At 41.5% G+C, this 20241-nt stretch overlaps 1 protein-coding gene across 2 annotated transcripts in view; it reads right to left on the bottom strand.

The window, feature by feature from the left end:
• The window catches only part of FBXW4 (F-box and WD repeat domain containing 4), a 216740-nt gene that overhangs the window by 174120 nt on the left and 22379 nt on the right, over positions 1-20241 (bottom strand). The window lies entirely within an intron of this gene.

Here is a 20241-nt window from a genome sequence, read left to right as displayed (position 1 = left end):
CTACCTACACATCCCAGTTAACTAGGCTGAAATACAATTGAGTAAATACAATTATGTGGCTTCTTAGGATCACTGGCTAAAGCTCAGTGATCACTAGATAATAGCATAATGGTGTAGCACAGTGGCTAAGTGGTTAGCACTTCTGCCTAGCAGCACTAGTCATTGGTTTGAATCCCAACCACCGCACTACCTGCATGGAGTTTGTATGTTCTCTATGTGCCTGCGTGAGTTTCCTCCCACACTCCAAAGTCATGCTGATAGACAAATTGGCCCTGTATGTGTATGTATGAATGTGAGTTAGGTACCATAAATTGTACACACCTTGAGGGTTAGGGACTGATGTTAATGTATTTAATATATGTAAAGCACTGCGTAAATTGATGGTGCTATATAATACCTGTAATAAATAATGCATCAGAGACGATGTCAATACTGTGCATGAACATTCACAATAAATAGCAGATAATGATTGCACAATGTACTAATCAATACAGAAGTGTACAGTTTTTACTGATGGGATTCTGCAATAAATTCAATAGTTTTATATTTTAGGCTGTGCTGTTTGCAAATTATTAAGCATGTTCTCCAGATCTCTTCACAGAATTAATATATTTTTTTAAATGTTACATATTACCTCTGTGCTTTTTCAAGAAAAGAAGAACAAGATATGCCATTGATACAGGAAGCAGGTTTTGAGATTTACAGAGACATTTGCATTATGCCATGTAAAACATGAAATTTATGCACATAATTTGCAATAACTGCACACTTGTTATTGTAAACTATGCACACCTGAGGTAAATACTAAAGGAACAAGAGTAAAACATTCCTTCCACGTTTTTAGTTTCAGCAGAAATTCATTAAAACAAATGTGCCGTTTGTAATTCTTACAAAGTTGATCAGGTTAAAAAATACATTGAATTCAACCAAAAGACAAAAATAATGAATTTAAAAACCAACATGAGCAGAAACCTAAACTCACAGTTAATCCAGAAGAAGACAAAAAAACCCTTTTAAAGCTAGCTCTAAAAGTTCAATAATTCTTGCTTGTCCCCAAGAGTAATTGGATACTTTCCAGACAAACAACTTACAATGTTATTTCTAATAAATATTAACCACTTAAGCTTTCGTACCTGTATACCCCTTAGAGACCAAAGGGATCAGAGTGATTTTTACATTTTGGTTATGGGCCAAATCATATGGCAATAACTTAAAGTGACATTAAAGCTTTGTTTTTTGGGGATTTTTTTTAATAACAAACATGTCTATACTTACCTGCTCTGTGCAGTGATTTTGCACAGAGAAGCCCTGATCCTCTTCTTTCTGGGTCCCCCCTGTCACTCCTGGCTCCTCCCCCTCAAGCAGAGAACCCAAGGAAAGATGCTCATCCTGGGGGCACCTCTGCGTGCTCGTCCCTGAGCACTGCTCTATGCGTCCATAAAATACATAGAGCCATGGCTTGCCTAGCCCCCCCCGCTCTCTCCTCATTGGCTCACTGACTGTGATTGACTGCAACGGGAGCCAATGGGCTCCCACTGTTGTCTCAGCCAATAAAAAGGAAGAGTCTCCGGACAGCAGAGGCTGTCAAGAATGTCACTGGATTGGAGAGGGCTCAGGAAAGGATTGGAGGGGGGCTGGGGGTGCCGCTGCACACAGGTTTTTTTACCTTCATGCATACATTCACTTTATTAGGTACACCTGTTCAATTGCTTGGTAACACGAATTGCTAATCAGCCAATTACATGGCAGCAATTCAATGCATTTAGGCATTTAGACATGGTGAAGACAACTTGCTGAAGTTCAAACCGAGCATCAGACTGGGGAAGAAAGAGGATTTAGGTAAATTTGAATGTGGCATGGTTGTTGGTGTCAGATGGCTGGTCTGAGTATTTCAAAAACTGTTGCTCTACTGGAATTTTCATGCACCACCATCTCTAGGATTTACAGAGAATGGTCTGAAAAAGATCAAATATCCAGTGAACGTCAGTTGTGTGCACAAAAATGCCTTATTCATGTCAGAGGTCAGAGGAGAATAGGCAGACTGGTTGCTCTGACATTCAAATGATAGGGTCAGAATTTGACTTAAACAACATGAAAGCATGGATCAATGGTTCGTGGTGGTGGTGTAATGGTGTGGGGGATATTTTCTTGGCACTAGCAAGGTGTACCTAATAAAGTGGCCGGTGAGTGTAGAATACCTGAAGATAAAAAAAACCTTAAATCTTTACAAACACTTTAAGATAATATCTTTTTTTACAGAAAACGGGGCTTTCTTTCTGTGATATACTGTAGCCTTGTAGGAATGATTTTAGATTTTATGCATTCTACAATATAGACAAATTATGTACCAAAATGAAAAAAAAAACATATTTTGATCAGTTAGCTTGAAAGTACTGTTATTGTAGAAAATGTTTTAAATTTGTCCCCTTTAAAATTATACTAAAATGATGATTCTGGTACAAAGCATTTACAAGTGAGATAAATGTTTTATTTTGGGGTTTTTTGCACTTTTTTATAATTGCAATACTAAATAAAGTAATGAACAAAATGAGTAGTATTGATGGTTAGGAAAACAGAATAAAAATGTAAAACAGAAAAAAAAACAAGAAAATAACTGTTAAGGAGGAGAAGGAGGAGTCCATTAGGGCTAAATAGGGTAAAATAAGGGTTGATAAATTAAACAGTTTTTTTATTACCTGTTGCTTCAATGGATATCTTTTGTAGGCTGAACCTCATCCCTTTGATCTGTAGATGAATGAAACAGTAAATACAAAAGTAACTTGCTGTTGTTACTTTGTATCTCTCTATCCTACTTCTATCTAAACAGTGTTCACAAACACTGACTCAGACAGTCCCTTTTTGACAGCAGCAGCTTCTACACCTGGTGTATTTATACAGCGAATTCCAGCTATCATTTTGACAGTTTGGAATTGCTAGCATGTGAGGGGGGGCTAGCAGTGCTGCGGAGCTGAAGGACAGGACATACTACAGTACACCCTGTGTACTTCCATTGTTTTTTTGGGGGGGATGTGTAGAACACCCAGTGTCCAGAGCTAGTTGAGAGCCGCTTATATTCTGTGGATTTAGAAACATAAGCACTTGTTTTTGACTCAAACTACAGGGTTGGACAGGACTGCTCTTACTGTAAGGTGCCTTTCAGGTTGCAGAAATGAGGCCTGGTTCACACCTATGGGTTTTTTAGTGCATTTTGTGTTTTGCACAACGCTTTACAGGTTTGCCATGGGACACACTCACATCTAAAGGGTCAGGGACTTTTTTTTCCCAGATTGCATTTTTTGTGCATCAGACTTCAATGGAACCGCACCAAAAACAAAAATGTTGATGCATTTTTTAAGCGTTTTTCATGAGCTTTGTATTTTTTTGCCAATAGGAAAGTATTGAGTATTTATTTCAGGTACTTATATAGCGCTGTCAATTTACGCAGCGCTTTACACATATATATATTGAACATTCACATCAGTCCCTAACCCTCAAGGGGCTTACAATCTAAGGTCCCTAACTCACATTCATACATACACATATTAGGGCCAATTTAGACAGGATCCTATTAACCTACCAGCATGTCTTTGGAGTGTGGGAGGAAACCGGAGCACCCGGAGGAAACCCATGCAAGCACAGGGAGAACATGCAAACTCCATGCAGGAGGCACCATGGTCGGGAGTCGAACCCATGACCCATTTACTGCAAGGCAGATGTGCTAACAACTAAGCCACTGTGCCACCCAGAGTATAACTTTGATGCGGCTTTACACTCTCTGGCACTTGTCGTAAGTTGCAGTGACTTTGAAATGGGTCCTGACCTACTTTGATCTGACTTTGATGCAATTTTAGGTGCCAGAAAGTGTAAAGTCGCATCGAAGTCACACCCAATAATTTCCTATTGGCAAAAAGCATCAAAAATGCATGTTCAAAAAACGCAATACACACTGGAAAACCAGCCAGAAAAATGTATCAATCGCAACATGCACAGGTATGAACCAAGCATTAAACCTTTTTTTCTTCTTTTTCTCCAGGCCCAAAGATTGCCCCTTTTTTGTGTCCAATTACTTTTAAAGGCAAAGTCCACTTTTTAAAAAATAATAAATGTACACATTTTTGCAGGAAAAATATATGCATTATTATGCTTTTCACAGGAGCCTGTAAAGCAGGGGTAGGTAACCTTAAAGAGGTGGAGATCTACCTGAACATGAGAGAAGTCAAAGATCACCGGGCACAGTGTTGTCTCCTCACACCTGATTTAAACCTCTAATTGTCCTACTTTCATGTCACAATCATGTAGCAATCGCATGCATTAGTACGACAATAATGGGTTTAAATCAGATGGGGAGGAGGCAACATATTGCCTCCTCACCACTTGTCAAACACACTTGGATCGCTTTTTAGAGGAGCAGCAGTGCCTGCTCTGCATATGAATGAGCCGTTTGTTGCATTTGGCAGTGGCACCCTTAGGGTTCGTTCACACATAAAATTGGGGGGATGTAAAACTCTGTGGTTGAGTCATGGTTTTACCGCCCCCAATCCCTACCCCCCCCCCCCTTTAGCAACCAAAGGTTTAAATATGCCACAGATGGAATTAAACCCCAAGCTGCTTGCCAATCGAGACCCATTCAAGTAATCAGGGCCACTCTGCAAGTACCCCACAACTGCATGCTTCTACGGGGTCCAAGGGGTTAAAGCAGGTGGTGAAAAAGCAACACATCACTGTCTGCTTTAACCCCTTGTTTGCTGTACTGCACAAAGTTGCAGGGCACTTGCAGGGTGGCCTTATTCACTTGAATAACCAACCATGACAGGGTGTATAACTCCTGCTGCGGCTGCAACATGTGTACACCAGTGGCCACTGCAACTAAAAGGGTGTGGTTGGGGCAAGGGTGGTAAAAACATGTCTTAAATATGGGGTTTTACCACCCCCAAACTGCAAATGTAAATGAAACTGTTCTGAGCCCCCTATAAGGCTGCTTTTACACTGATGTGCTGCGGTTTACATGCACTGGGGGTGCAGCACAGTGCACCTGTAACTTTCCTGGGTTAGTTTTACCATAGACTTCTTTTATATCCTGCATGTGTGGTGCACTTTCTAAAAGAACACCAAAACTCCTGCATTCAGTTTTTGGTGTGCTTTCAGAAAGTACACCAAACCCACAGGATATAACAGAAGTCTATGGCTAAGCACAGCAAACCAGTGCAGGTACACTGCACTGCACCCGCGGTGTTGATAAATCACAACGCATCAGTGTGAAAGCAGCCCTATACTACTATGCCCAGTGTATTGCTTCACACTGACCTGAAGATCTCTTCTTTCCTGCTGCTGGCACCACTCTGGGGACCACTAGCCAGGATAAGAGGTGGAGTACAGATGGTATCACTACGCATGGGACAGGAGCCAGCCCTACAGAGGAGGCATTGGCTTATGTGGCTCTTGCTTCCTACTACAGCTCCAACTTTCCAAGTAGTCCCTCTGCATTGCCCTCTGTTTGATGCTCTGGGGTGGCGGGTCAGCAAGCCCAGACCGTGATCTACCAGTCACCTGGCCAAGATCTACTGCTTGCAGACCCCCACTGTAAAGCATTGCAACCATGATCAGTGGATCATGGGTGCAATGCCAGGATCCTGCAAGTTTTTCCACCAACTCACTGTCCATATCTCTGTACGTGCTTTCAGCTATAGGGCTGGAGCAAGTGTCAGTGGACTACGAGTGTGGTGATCAATGCACTAGTGTTCCATTGAAAACTACCCAAGTTCATTGGCCATGGTAGTAGATGGGAATTGTAGTTCATTCATTCACAGATCTCTGTCTTGCCCATTTCAAAAGTGACAGCTGCTTTGGGGGAGAAGAATCCCTTCCAGCTGTCACATGGGGGGTAGAAGACAGGGTTGTTTAGCAACATGTTACATATTACACCTTAAATACAGGTGTAACATAGAACATGCTGCTAAAGCTGGAGTTAGCGTTCAAGTGAAAAACTTTGTATCAAGTTCATTATATGGACAATTTAAGTATTTATACAAATTTATCATATTTCCTCTTAATTGGCCCTTCTCAATAAATCCAGTGCAGGTAATATTTCCCCATAGCCAGGGTCCTCTATACTTCCTAATTCTCCAGCAGACAGAGCAATTGTGTACAGTTCTAATGAGGACCAAAGCCAAAAACTACTGGCTACAAAAAAGAAAAAACAGACTGCATAGTGTAACGCTGAGAGAGGTCATTGGTGAAAATGTGCAGGTGAGATATGACTTCCATTAGGCTAAAACCTCAACTGAGCACGTCCACTGAGCATACAGGTATATGTCATGGGAAAAGCAAAGTAAGAAGGGTCCTGCAAGCACCTATCAGAAGGTATAATAGCGATCACTATCGGTGCCATGCAGTGCACAACACTTGCTACTATCTGATTTTTTTTCATCAAAAATGGGTCTTCTTACATTCTTTATCCCTTATTCCGTAGCAGCTGTGTGGTTCACTGCACCCTAATTTATACATTTGAGAATGGTAAATCTATATTACAACCAAACAATAACCTAGCTGGTTCTAGATCCAATCATATACGTAATAAAACGAAGAATCAGTTAGAATATCAATAAATTATTACAATACGAAGAATCTGATGTGGGAAAAAATGAGAAAATGGTAGATCCTTGGGTAAGACTGGCTCCCAGCCCATTAGTTATTGTTTTAAAAGGAGAGGCCACGCAAGAAATGATTAGTCTCGTGTATATAAACATCACACCTAGCTGTTAATACATGTAGGAATCTCTAACCTGGCCTCAGGGCCTGCCTAAATCTCCATTTTCCCAGCCCTCTTTCAAAGCTCAGGGCTCATTTTTCTCTCCTCTCTCTCTCTCTTTACATCTTCCGGCACTTGGAGACCATTATAATTTGACTGCATTCCTGGGCATCTGACCTGTTTTAAACAAAACAAAAAAGCGAGCTTTTCGATCATTTAAATCTTCGTCGGCAGTTGGCCTATGATCAGCAAAGCTAGACCAGAGAATAATTTAGAGGTCTTGCAACTGCTCTACTGAGAAAGGATTCCAGAAATTAAAAAGAAGAAAAAAAAAGTAATAATTGTGCTGGTTCCCAGCAGAAACAGACAGACATGTTGTCCCAAAGAATAGTTCAGTTCCCTTGTGACATTAAATACAATATATGTGCAATATGTTCCCCACCTATATATCAATAACTACACTTGTGCTGAACTTTATGGCTAGTACTCTGGAAACACAGCGAAAAAACAAAGTCAATGGAGCGTAATGTCCCCAATGGCATATCAATGCCAAAATGTATCAGAAAGTAACAATTGCAGGCTGAAGAAGTAATTGGGGAAAAAATGCTTTCAGCATTCATGCAAATTGGTTACCCAAACAGAACATGCCATAGCACAGAAACAGACCACACATCATGCTAATCTCCTCTTCACAGCCCAGCCATGGAGCACTGCAACATTTATGCTTATTCTTCCTTTTTATAGCAATATCCGAATGACACAAACCCAGAGTGAACTTATTTTTGCCATACAGGAGCAGATCACTTATTGCCCATTTCTTGCACAGTACACATGCCAAAAGGAGATGATTCTTTTTTTTTTTTTACTTACAGTACATAGACTGTTGAAGAATCAGTTTCCTACACAATTTAGAGTACCTGCCATAGAGTTTCAGTCTTCTTGCTGCAATCTAATGTAGCCTCTATATCCAAAAGTGAAATACCAATAAGTGGATGAAAGAGTAGGCACTTTAAGTAAACGTTTCATGAAAGAAATATGGAGATTGAGGCTACGTTCACACTAGCGTTGTGTGCAGGCGGCAGAGAGGCATTTGGGAAGCCTTTTTACCGCTTCCCAAACGCCTCTGCCAATTCTGCACATTACAGCACATGGTGCTGTTCTAACAGGAGCGTTTGCATCACGTTGCACTGCGTCACGGCAAAACGGATGCCTCTGGTCGAGCCAGGAGGCGTTGAAGCCTCCTATTCTAGTCTATGGTGCCATTCCGTCCATTGGTGCGGTTGCGACAAGGTTGCGGGGCGTTTGCGGAGCGGTAACACCATTCAAACTGCATTATAGCCATTTGTGGGGCGTTTTTAACGCTCGGCAAACACCTAGCAATCGCCGCTAAACCGCGCATGCGGCGTTTGCTGAGCGTTAAAAAACGCTCCGCAAATGCCTGACCAACACTTGTCAAACGCTATAGGGGTGTTTGGCAAGCGTTGGTAAAACAGCCAAGTGTGAACGAGCCCTGAGGTTGCTGATTTCATTCTGCAAATGCAAGCTGACTGGCTGTTATGATGACCCTCTGGTGTTAAAGCTGAATTTAGTATGGCACCAAACATGTTATTTGTGTGTAATTGCATACAGTATATCCCATTACTTGTAGGCTACTGCTTCATCAACAAATCTTCCCTGTTGTACCTCCTTCACAGCCGTCAGATACTGTCCTAAACTGTCTTCCAGCACTGTAAAGATTAACAGCTGCTGCTGCTACTGAGTAAAGTTGTGCCTCTTGCCTTCTGCCCTGTCCACCACCCACAGAACACATACTATTGTCCCATAATGCACTGCATTCTGTGAATGGAGGAGGAGCACTTGAATAACAGGAATCCCCCTACCCATTCACAGAATGCTACGTTTTGTGGGAGAATAGAAGTTCTGTGATTGGTGGATATGGAAAGGGGGGGGGTGAGTGGCACAACTTTTCTCAGTAGCAGCTACTGTTAAAGTGGAACTTAGACATAACAAAAATGTGAACAGGATGCCTTTTTAATGCAGGAGAGACATACTGGGGTTTATTTACTAAAGCTGGAAAGTGAAAAATAAGGCTCACTTCTGCATACAAACCAATCAGCTTCTAACTTCAGCTTGTTCAATTAAGCCCTGGCAATAAAACTTGGAACCTGGTTGGTTTCTATGTAGAAGTGAACCTGATTTTGCACTCTATAGCTTTGGTAAATAAACCCCACTATGTCTCCTCTGCATTAAAGTTACTTACCTGCCAATCTACATTGTACACTGAGCTGAGCACATGCACAGGAGCAATGTCATCTCAACCTGGCCAATGATAACAGCCAAGGATTGATACCCAGAAGAAGTCCGGGACATCACAGTGCTAGAGAGAAGGTGAGTATAGTTCCACTTTAAACTTCAGCATTGTGTGTAGGTGTGCTGCTTCCCTCAAAAACCCTAATCTTCAGCTTTAATACTAATGCCGGCCATAGACGGGAGGAGAAGAAGAAGAAAGAAGGAAGGAGGAGAAGGAGGAGGGAGGAAGGGAGGAAGGAAGGAGGAAGGAGGGAGGAAAGAGGGAGGAAGGCTGGAGGAGGAGGAAGGAGGGAGGAGGAGAAAGGAAGAGGAGGAGGAGGAGAAGTCCGCTATTATATTTTATATGCAAAAGTCTTGCGGTTGCAACAAATGTATCCATTTGTATCCAAATAAAACATCTGTATCCAAATAAAAACATTGTAATCCAAATAATGTATTTGTATTGCTGTCACATTGTATGGTGTGCTCCGCTGTCTCTGCAAGGAACAGAAGTTATGGGGCTAATGCCGGCCATAGACGGGACGAAAATCGGCTGATTTTTTTAACGTTGGTGGCAACGTCGGCCGATCGAACGACCGATTTTTCTTTTTTGTTTTAAAAAATCGGCCGATGTTCGACCCATCTATGGCCTGCATTAGGTAGACCACAGACAATTCCAAAACTGAACGTTCTGTTGATCAGAAAAAACAAATGTTGTGTAAGATGTTGCCATCATTTGTTTTTTTTTTCTAAACAAAATCCAGCATGTTGGATCAGGTGCTTTTGATTGCAACACGAAATCACATATTGCAGCTGGCACACTAGTGATGTGAAAGACAAACTACCGAGAATTTATGTTTGGTTTTTGACTCGTCTGTGGCCGGCCTTGGAGTTACTAAACCAGAACAAGTATGTAGGTAAGGATGTCTGACTATAATTTTCCCATCTGCTTACCTGTTTCAGGCAAGTGACAGTATTGGGTGAGTGTCACCAGTGCAGTGATGGTCTCTATGCAATGGAAGCACACGGTCCATGGTATGGAGTCAGGAGTGGCTTATGGAGTGTTCTATGCAAAATGATTTGTAGAACACTGCATGATTAAAGGAGAGCTCTTCCTATTCCTGACACTTTTTGAAATGAATTATTGACGTTTCAAGCACTGCTGTGCTTTTTTAAGTGTCTGTACCAGTGGGTTTTTGTTTGCTTCAAACAGGATCTACAATCCCAGTATGAGCCTATGGGAATATAAAACTTCCCTGAAGCAGGTCAAATGTAGGTCTGAAAGGGATCAACTGCAGGTCAAATGTACCCATCAATAAACTGCAAATGATCTTAGAAGCATCTGAAACAGACATCAAGATAAGCCCAAAGCTCATCAGTTAATTTGCCTTTTTTTTTTTTTTTTTAAAGCGTCAGTAGTCCACATAGAGGCAATTCATTTGCTAGATAAATACACTGAAATCTTAATCTGATCAAAGTGTGTGTAGTCGGGAAGGGGGGGAGGGTGAATCTACACCTGTTGATGGATACTGTATGTGTATGATGTATGGAAAAGTTTCAGATTTAGCAGTATAAATTGAAGGACAAACTAAATCTGACCCCCAAGTAGCCAGACCTGCAAGTGCACAGACGTTTTACAACAAACCTGCCATCAGTCAATGTGGTCTACTCAGAAAATATAAGTTAAAGACAGGCAACTAGAGATGTCATTCATACCTTGTGATTTTTTTTCTCCACTTATGCCAAAATTGACTTTCTGGGAAAGTCAAGAGCGTGCTCCTTCTTCCCTCTCTAATGAAGATGTCCATTACTTTGACAAACTTTGACCAATAGACAGTCATGGGAAAAAAGGTGCTTTTTTATTAGTAAAAACAAATCAGACTGCATCACAGGCTTACTTTAATGAAAACCTGTAACAAGTGAAATAGGAAGTCTTCCACTGATGACCTGCTACCTAAAATATTAGCTGCTTGGTTGTTTGTGGCTCCAATTTTTTACGGACCCAAAATAAGCACACAGATTAACATTACTGTCATAGTGCTGTATATTATTTGGCCAGTGTACAGTTGCAAGAAAAAGTATGTGAACCCCTTGGGATTACGTGGAGTTTTGCATGAATTGGGCATAAAATGTGCTCTGAACGTCATCTAAGTCACAACAATAGAAGAACACAGTCTGCTGAACATAATACTACACAAACATTAGATGTTGTCATGGTTTAATTGCACATAACATGTAAAAATTCACAGTGCAGGGAGGAAAAAGTATGTGAACCTTTGAACTTAATAACTGGTTGACCCTCCTTTGGCAGCAATAACCTCAACCAAACATTTCCTGTAGTTGCAGATCAGACCTGCACAACGATCTGGAGTCATTTTGGACCACTCCTCTTCACAAAACTGTTTCAGTGTAGCAATATTCTTGGGATGTCTGGTGTGAATCACTCTCTTAAGGTCATGCCACAGCATTTCAATCGGGTTGAGGTCAGGACTCTGACTGGGCCACTCCAGAAGGCGTATTCTGTGCTGTTGCAGCCATTGTTTTGTTGAATTACTTGTATGCTTTGGGTCATTGTCCTGTTGCATCACCCATCCAATGCGGAGCTTCAGTTGGCAGACAGATGGTCATATGTTTTCCTGCAAAATGTCTTGATAAACTCTATAATTAATTTTCCCATCAATGACAACAATCCGTCTAGGCCCTGAGCAACAGTGCTAAACTTTCTCCATTTGTAGACAGTCTGTCTTATCGTGGACACATGAACATCAAGGCTTTTGGAGATACTTTTGTAACCCTTTCCAGCTTCATGCAAGTCAACAATTCTTGATCGTAGGTCTTCTGAGAGCTCTTTTCTGCGAGGCATGGTTCACATCAGACAGTGCTTCTTGAAACCAGTAAACCCAAAACAGGTGTGTGTTTTTTAAGGGCAGGACAGCTGTCAGCAACAAATCCAATATCATCACACTGATTGGAGTCAAGGTTGGCTCACTCCTGGCTCCAATTAGCTCTGGGAGAAGACATTAAGCTAGGGCCTCACATACTTTTTCCTCCCTGCACTGTGAATGTTTACATGTTATGTGCAATTAAACCATGGCAACATCTAACATTTGTGTAGTATTATGTTCAGCAGACTGTGTTCTTCTATTGTTGTGACTTAGATGACATTCAGAGCACATTTTATGCCCAATTCATGCAAAACTCCACGTAATCCCAAGGGGTTCACATACTTTTTCTTGCAACTGTAGCTCTACAAGAGAACAAAGACTGGAATCACTAGCACATACTGTAGGACTGTTAAAAAAATTATTCCTTTTTTAACAGAGTGATTTTATTTATTTATTTTTTTTGCAGTCACTCAAAGACCTAAACTCTTTTCCAGCATAGCTGATACATCAATTCTGAGTGACATCCCCTTAACAAAAAATCGTCAGCAAAGTAAAATCTGGGTAAAATTATACTATATGTTTTTGATGGCTGGCACATGATGGGAGTTATGCCCTCTAATTAATAAGTGGTTACTTGCTGTAAAGCTAAATAGCACTAGCTAAAGCTGTTAAAGATGGTTTATGCTTGTATTTTTGTTTTGTTTCTGATAGCTAGACGACAAGTGGTATACTTTTCTCCCTAGGTAGGCAACTTCCTTATATTAAACAAATATTGAACTAAACAAGAGGTGAGGGGAGTCTTCAAATTTAGGATTTCCTGTGCAACTTGGCCGCTGTAGATGAAGAAATGCAATATCCCTTGCGAGATCAAGGTTCCAGCTGCAGGAAGGAATTGTAATGAAGGCTCACAGCTTCAGAAAGCAACTGACTGAGTGTCGCAATGACAAGAATCTTATGCAAAACCATCTTATGCTAAGTTGACAGAGGCATTAAAAGGAGGGCACCCAGCACACAATATTTATGAATACCAATAGACACTGGAGGTAAAAAGGTATACTAAGATGAATGGCTTCCTATGCAAAAGCACATGCTGTGTACTATCCTAAATGTTACTTGCCCCCCTTGTCTTGTCCCCATCAGATGCTCTTCCACAAAGCAAGTGCTGGAAGGGTTTCATGCTGGGTAACCAAGACCTTACCTTGCTAAAGGACTGCAACATTGACTGGATGAACTCCAAATGTCCTCAATACATGCATATTTGTGATCTTTTTTAGGCTCACCATACTAGGTACAACCTTACCATACAATTAACGTTAGAATAAGTAAGGTTTATATTTCAAAGGATTTATAATTCTACACTATATTGCCAAAAGTAATGGAACACCCCTCCAAATCATTGGATTCAGGTGTTCCAATCACCTCCATGGCCACAGGTGTATAAAATCAAGCACCTAGGCATGCAGACCGCTTGTACAAACATTTGTAAAAGAATGGGTCGCTCTCAGGAGCTCAGTGAATTCAAGCGTGGTACCGTGATAGGTTGCCACCTGTGCAATAAGTCCATCCGTGACATTTCCTTGCTACTAAATATTCCACGGTCAACTGTTAGTGGTAATATAACAAAGTGGAAGCAACTTGGAACAACAGCAACTCTGCCACGAAAAATGACAGAGGGGTCAGAGCATGCTGAAGCGCACAATGCACAGAAGTCGCCAACTGTCTGCAGTCAATAGCTAAAGACCTTCAAACTTTGTGTGGCCTTCAGATTAGCACAATGACAGAGCGCTTCATGGAATGGGTTTCCATGGCCAAGAAGCTGCATCCAAGCCTTATATCACTAAGATGCAGTGGTGTAAAGCATGCCGCCACTGGACTCTAGAGCAGTGGAGACATGTTCTCTGGAGTGAGGAATCATGATTCTCTGTCTGACAATCCGATGGACGTGTCTGGGTTTTGCGGATACCAGGAGAACAGTACCTGCCTGACAGCATTGTGCCAAGTGTAAAGTTTGGTGGAGGGGGGGATTATGGTGTGGGGTTGTTTTTCAGGGGTTGGGCTTGGCCCCTTAGTTCCAGTGAAAGAACTCTTAACGCGTCAGCATACCAAGACATTTTGGACAATTTCATGCTCCCAACTTTGTGGGAACAGTTTGGGGATGACCCCTTCCTGTTCCAACATGACTGCGCACCAGTGCACAAAGCAAGGTCCATAAAGACATAGATGAGCGAATTTGGGGTGGAGAAACTTGACTGGCCTGGTCCATGGCAAGTGAATAATAAGCTGCTCGGCAACCCAGGAGGGTTCTGTGGCATGGGAATAGGCGATTTTCTATGTTTTAATGTAAGCAGATGTAATAAATTTGTTATATTATAAAAACAGAATCACACTATATGCATATATTTATACATTTATTATATGAGCACCCTTTTGGAAGTTTTACAAATTTGTTCAAAAGTTTTTGATATATTTTGGTGTTTTAAGGTAATACACTATGTAGTGTTTCTTTTTCCTTTTGAGGTAATTTTTGTCACTTACGAGCCAGTGGAGGGGCTCAGCACCAAATAAAGTAACAAGCTGGATTTTTGGACACTTTATTGATTGAAGTGACTTTATTATTTGACTGAAAATTTTGAGTGACTTTACATGTTAACTTGAGGATAATGTTTAATTTTTGGATTGGGTTGTGCATTTAGGTTTGGGAATTGAGGTTTAGAATTACTGTTATAGTGGGTTTTTTACATATTAGTTTTGTGATATAATAATTTGCACTTTCAAGGATGAGAGTGATTTCTCTAGTATGTGAAGGGTTTTATATATTATTTATTTTTTTTGTAGGTGACACCGTAATTTATATATATGCTTCTTAGCCTATGTTCACACCTTTGCGTGTAGTGTGGACCGCATTTGTGGATCACATGCGATTCTTTGCAATGGAGAAGAGAGAGGGGGGAGAAAGAGAAAAGCCAAGCTACTACTGCTGCATCATTCAGGTTGATGAAGAAAGCGTGGTTTGGTTTTCATCTGACCATCTGTCTTCATGTCTCAGTCACTGAGATGTTTGTGAGTGCATATTATCTGTTTCTTTTTTTATTTTTACAATAAAAACTCCACTGTAGTATTGGCAGCTTGGCGCCTCTTTCTCCCCCCTCCCTCTCTCCACCGCAAAGAATTGCATGTGATTTGAATAGGAATGCAGTGCGATTCCTGTGTGAATCACATGCGGTTTCCCACACCATTCCTGTGTGAACCCAGCCTGAAGTCACTATGACAAGCCTGGGTTCACACAGGAGTGGTAAGGGAAACCTCATGTGATTCAGGCCGGAATCGCTCTGCATTCCTCTTCAAATAATATGCAATTCTTTGCAGTGCAATTTCCTATGTATAGACATGCGTAGCGCATTTGGTGTTGCCTGAGCAACTTCCTAGTTTCTCTGTGCTCCTGTTTGGTTTTGTATTACTTGTATTCTGTGTTTGACTACCCATGTAACAATCCCAGCTTCTCCTGCTGCCCGCCCTGACTTCGGCTTGTTTCCTGAATCTTCTTCTGTCTCCTGCCATCTGTGCTCTGCACACACGAGTGGTTGCAACATTGTCTGCCGGGTGTACCTGGGGCTGTCACCTGGTTTCAGTTTGCTGCACCAACAGGGGCCCTGGTGAAGAAGCAGGCTTGGGCTGAGGAACCCCAAGTTGGGTTTCTACAAGGGCTCAATACCATAGAAAACTGACACAATATTACATTTGCTTCCCGGTAGGAGCTTCCTGTATTAAGACAAGTCACTGCTGCTCTCTCTCCATGTGCAGGGTGACTGGTCTTGTATCCTCCCCTTCCTGTCATTTTTTCAAGCAGCTTGCAGCAGGTGGAACCTGCTGGATCCCACCCACAGCTCTGTTCTGTACACAGGATATGTACAGCACAGGGATGATGTCAACACTACCTTTTCAGGGTAATATCTAAGTTTGTGAATGCATTTTCTGCATTCGAAAAGGATTTATATCTTGAGGAATATATCCAAATGGCAGTTTTTTTGTCTATAGTTTGTGTTAAAGGCTAATTATTTGGTTTAGCTTTAAGGCGATGCTCCTGTGCCCCATATATCATGAGGTTGGTGAATGATTTTGCCTGAATTGTACAGCAATTTTAATTTGAATGGTTAGCTTTTTCTTGTGCCCAGCTTGTAACACTTGTAGAGGCTAAATGCAAATTATACATCTCTTACAATTTTCACTGCATTAAAACAGAGAATAGAACTAGGGTCGGTTTACCTTTAATACATCTTCCAAGCACTGCATTATCAACTGAATGGTAATAACATACACTAGACCGCTGGTGTTGTTTAGTGAATGAGTCTCTAGGGGGATTATCAACAAAGTCCGTCACAGGCAACATACTCTCAGGAGAAAAATAAAGTTTTGTGGCTTGCGAAATAACAGGCCAACATATCCATTCATCTAGCATGCACTGCCTAATAAAGTTACCCTGCTGCAATCTGCTGTAGAGCCCTCCAACAGAAACACAATTAGGTAATTCTTTAATAATCTGCTTGGACTTGCTGAAAATTGCTATGGCATCTGTTGATCATGACCAAACTGAAATAACTTTGTGGAAAAAAAAATACAACAATCAAAAGGAAGAAAATTCTACCTGTATCAATTTTAAAGTGATTTGTTCTAAACTTTGATGAACACCATATGCTGCCATTAATACTGAACTGTTGCACCTGAGCTGGAAGATTTCACTAGTCACCAATACTGCATACAAGAAAAGCCATACATATTATTATTTTCTACTATCTAGTAAAAGCAGTCATGTAGGTCAAAGCTTTTATTTTTATTGTGTCTTGTGTGCTATGAACAACACATTTTTGAAGAGGTATATCTGCAGAAAAAAAGTCTGTGGTTACCTGTATGATATGTTTCAACAATTTATTATAGAGCTTCCCTCCCTCCCTGTAGTCTTTTGGGACACATGACAGGTCCCAGAAGACTACAGGACCATTCACAAGGCACAGCGGTTCTCGCACATGAGCAGTGGGTACCCGGCTCTGAAGCCGCCAGCAGTCACAGCCGGATGCCCACACTGAAGATGCCAGCCTCCTGGAATACAGGACGGCTGGTGAAATGGACTGCGGGGGACACACCACAGGACCGAGGGACAGGTAAGTGGCTGTTTTTTAAAAGCCAGCAGCTACAGTTTTTGTAGCTGCTTTTAGTTTTTGACAGGGTGAGTGGAACTCCACTTTAGGTTTTGGCAATAAAACCTAGAATAAAATATGATTGGTTTCTATGCAGAGGTGCACCAGATTTTGCACTCTCCAGTTTTAGTAAATCACCCCCATAGTTTTCAAAATCACAAATTTCTTGAAAGGATGGATGTCAGCCTAAATGCCCAATATTTACAAATGATTTAACACAACAGTGACTGCCAGCATAAGATGAGCAGTAAATAAGGCATGTATAAAAAACCTAACAAAAACAGACATTCAATTTTTGGTGGCTTTGGAAAAAAAAAAACACAAAACCACAGTTTCCTGTCAACCATCTTATATATACATTGTGAAGCTAAGCCTACCTTTTAATTTCAGAAACATAACTGCTCAAAACAGATTGGCTGCTGTATGAACCAACATACCTTTCACTTTAATACATGAGGCCCATCTCCTTTTTGTAGCATTGTTGGAAAAAAGAAAGCAGAGCCCATAACAAGCAACCAACATTACTTTTCTGTCTTCGTGGGAGCAGTGTAGAAAATGGAAGCAAGGATTTGGGTGTTTTAGAAATTTGTATTCCTACATACCTACTTGTAAAATCCATTTCTTGAAGTACATCACGGGACACAGAGCAGGCTATTCATGACTATGTGGGTTATAGGACACCTATAGGTGAATGGACACTGGCTGACCAGAGAGGAGGTCCTCCCCTATATAACCCCTCCGATACAGGAAGTACCTCAGTTTTTATAGCACGCAATGACATGCTAGAAAGAGGGGTGGGACCTCTGTGTCCCGTGATGTACTCCAAGAAATTAACTTCATAGGTAAGTACTGTATGTAGAAAAAATCCAGTTTTCTTTATCCTACATCACGGGACACAGAGCAGGTTATTCATGACTATGTGGGATGTTCCAAAGCAATAAGAAATTTGAGAGGAGGGTGACACCATGATAGCCACCGTCAATAATCCCACAGGACCTATTCAGCTGTCCATAAAACACGGCGGCCAAAGACAGAATCCTCTGTGGCTCTGACATCCTCCTGATAGAACCTTGTGAATGTGTGAACCGAAGACCATGTAGTGGCCAGGGGCGGACTGACAACTCATGGGGCCCCCGAGCAATCGGGGATCATGTGTCCTTGCCCAAATTCAAAATACTCTATGAAAAAAGGTATCAGGGGCATCTCATGGGGCCCCCTACTGACCCCAGGCCCTCGGGCAGTGCCCGAGTTTCCAAATGGTCAGTCCACCCCTGGTAGTCGCCTTGCAAACCTGAGCCACTGATGCCTGATGGCAGACTGCCCAAGATGCCTACGCACTCCTGGTAGAATGTGCCTTCACCCGAAAGGGTAAGACTTTACCTTTCAAAGCATAGGCTTGAATGATCAATTGGCGGATCCAATGAGAAATAGTCACCTTAGATGCCGTCTGCCCCTTCCTAGGCCCCTCTGGCAGCACAAATAGAGCATCTGACCTGTGCTGTCGCCTTCAAGAAGACCCTTACAGCACGAACCACATCCAAGGTATGCAGAGATCTTTCTCTTGCTGACTGAGGCCTAGGAAAGAATGAAGGTAGGCCTAAGAAAGAATCAAGGCAGAACTAGAAACAACACCTTACGAGTCAACAGAACCAGTGGAATCTCTCCAACAGGTTCAAATGGTGGCTTTTGTAAAACCTCCTAAACCAAGCTCAGGTCCAAATGACACAAAGGCAACCTGACAGGAGGAGCCATACAAATCAGCCACGTGTGTCCTGGCCTCCAGATGAACAAAATATGGCCAACTTCCATCTCCGGTCGCACTCCCTCTAGTGGCCTAAAACAAAAAGAGCAAGCACATCTTGGGAACAACAGTGAGCACTCCCCCTGGTGGAAACTCAAACTCACAGTCATAGTCCTTTTCCCTCCAATTTAGAGCTGTGTGTATTTCTCTTTACAGAAAGAAAAAAAATGAGATTTTTTAATTCATGCACTTTTTCCATAGATATCAGATGACAGCATTCTGAAAACCAAGGTAATGTTAAATCATATACTGTACTAATGTACATACCTATGTATTTATGTACATACTATAATATACCTACAGATGAGGGAGTGCAGCCTGACACCCCCCTATATTGGCCTTATATGGGAGAAAACAACAATGTTCAGCTTAAAAAAAAGATTAGCTCCCCAGAACGATTGATTGAGGATCTTTTCCCTAGCCACAGACAAGGATTGTTCTCTCATCAGGCCAACAAACCCTGGGTTGGGAGAGAATCATCACATGCCCATAGATACTTTAAAGTCAGCCATAAAAAGACAGACATCATCACACAATATAATTATTTTTCAGTGGTCCCAAATAGATGGAATGGTGTGCATGGCATTTCTGAATACCATCTCATAAGCAGAAATGGGAGATCACCCAATATGCAAATAACAATATATGTACATGTTGGGAAATAAGCTCTTTGAGACTTATTTACTGATGAACAGATCAGATTTTCCCACGTAGAGTATGTCTAAATACAAGAAATAATCCTGGTAAAAGTTTGCAGCATCTGAAGCCCTGGTTGGTGACCCTTTAAAGGAGAGTCACACAGCCCTGGCATTTTTGGCCATACTGTAGCATGTTTCTCCCTCCCTGACTTTGAAGTACAACTGGAGGAGAATAGAAAAGAGGATACACAAACAGGATGTTATGCAGCATACAAACAGGAAGTTCCATATGAGAGGGTGTCCCTAGTATAGGAAGCTGCCATTTTGTTAGAGACTGGAATTGGCCTAATTTCTAAGGCTACATCTTTAGCCCCACCCACCAGCATCCAAAAGGATACAGTTGTCACCAAAACAAGAAGTAAGGGTAAATATCCTAAAGGGTATATCTGTTCCAATGACAATTGTCTAATGTTGAAATTCTCCTGACATTGTACAGAATTCCTTTCACATCCGCAAAGATTTTGCATCTTTGGGGCCAACGATGAAAGTAAATCTCCCCAATGGGACACAGACAGCAAAAAATCAACTAATAGGGGTTTTCACCCTTACCCACGCTTTAAAAAAAAAAAAAAAAAGTTTTGGCTATACATACACTTTACATGAGATACCTCAAAATACAGTATTTCAG

This window comes from Staurois parvus, unplaced genomic scaffold (assembly GCF_062004578.1).
Source record: "Staurois parvus isolate SC_StPar_1 unplaced genomic scaffold, SC_StPar_1.0 ptg000303l, whole genome shotgun sequence".
NCBI classification, from domain to species: domain Eukaryota; kingdom Metazoa; phylum Chordata; class Amphibia; order Anura; family Ranidae; genus Staurois; species Staurois parvus.
This window is presented reverse-complemented; position numbering and strand designations above follow the sequence as displayed.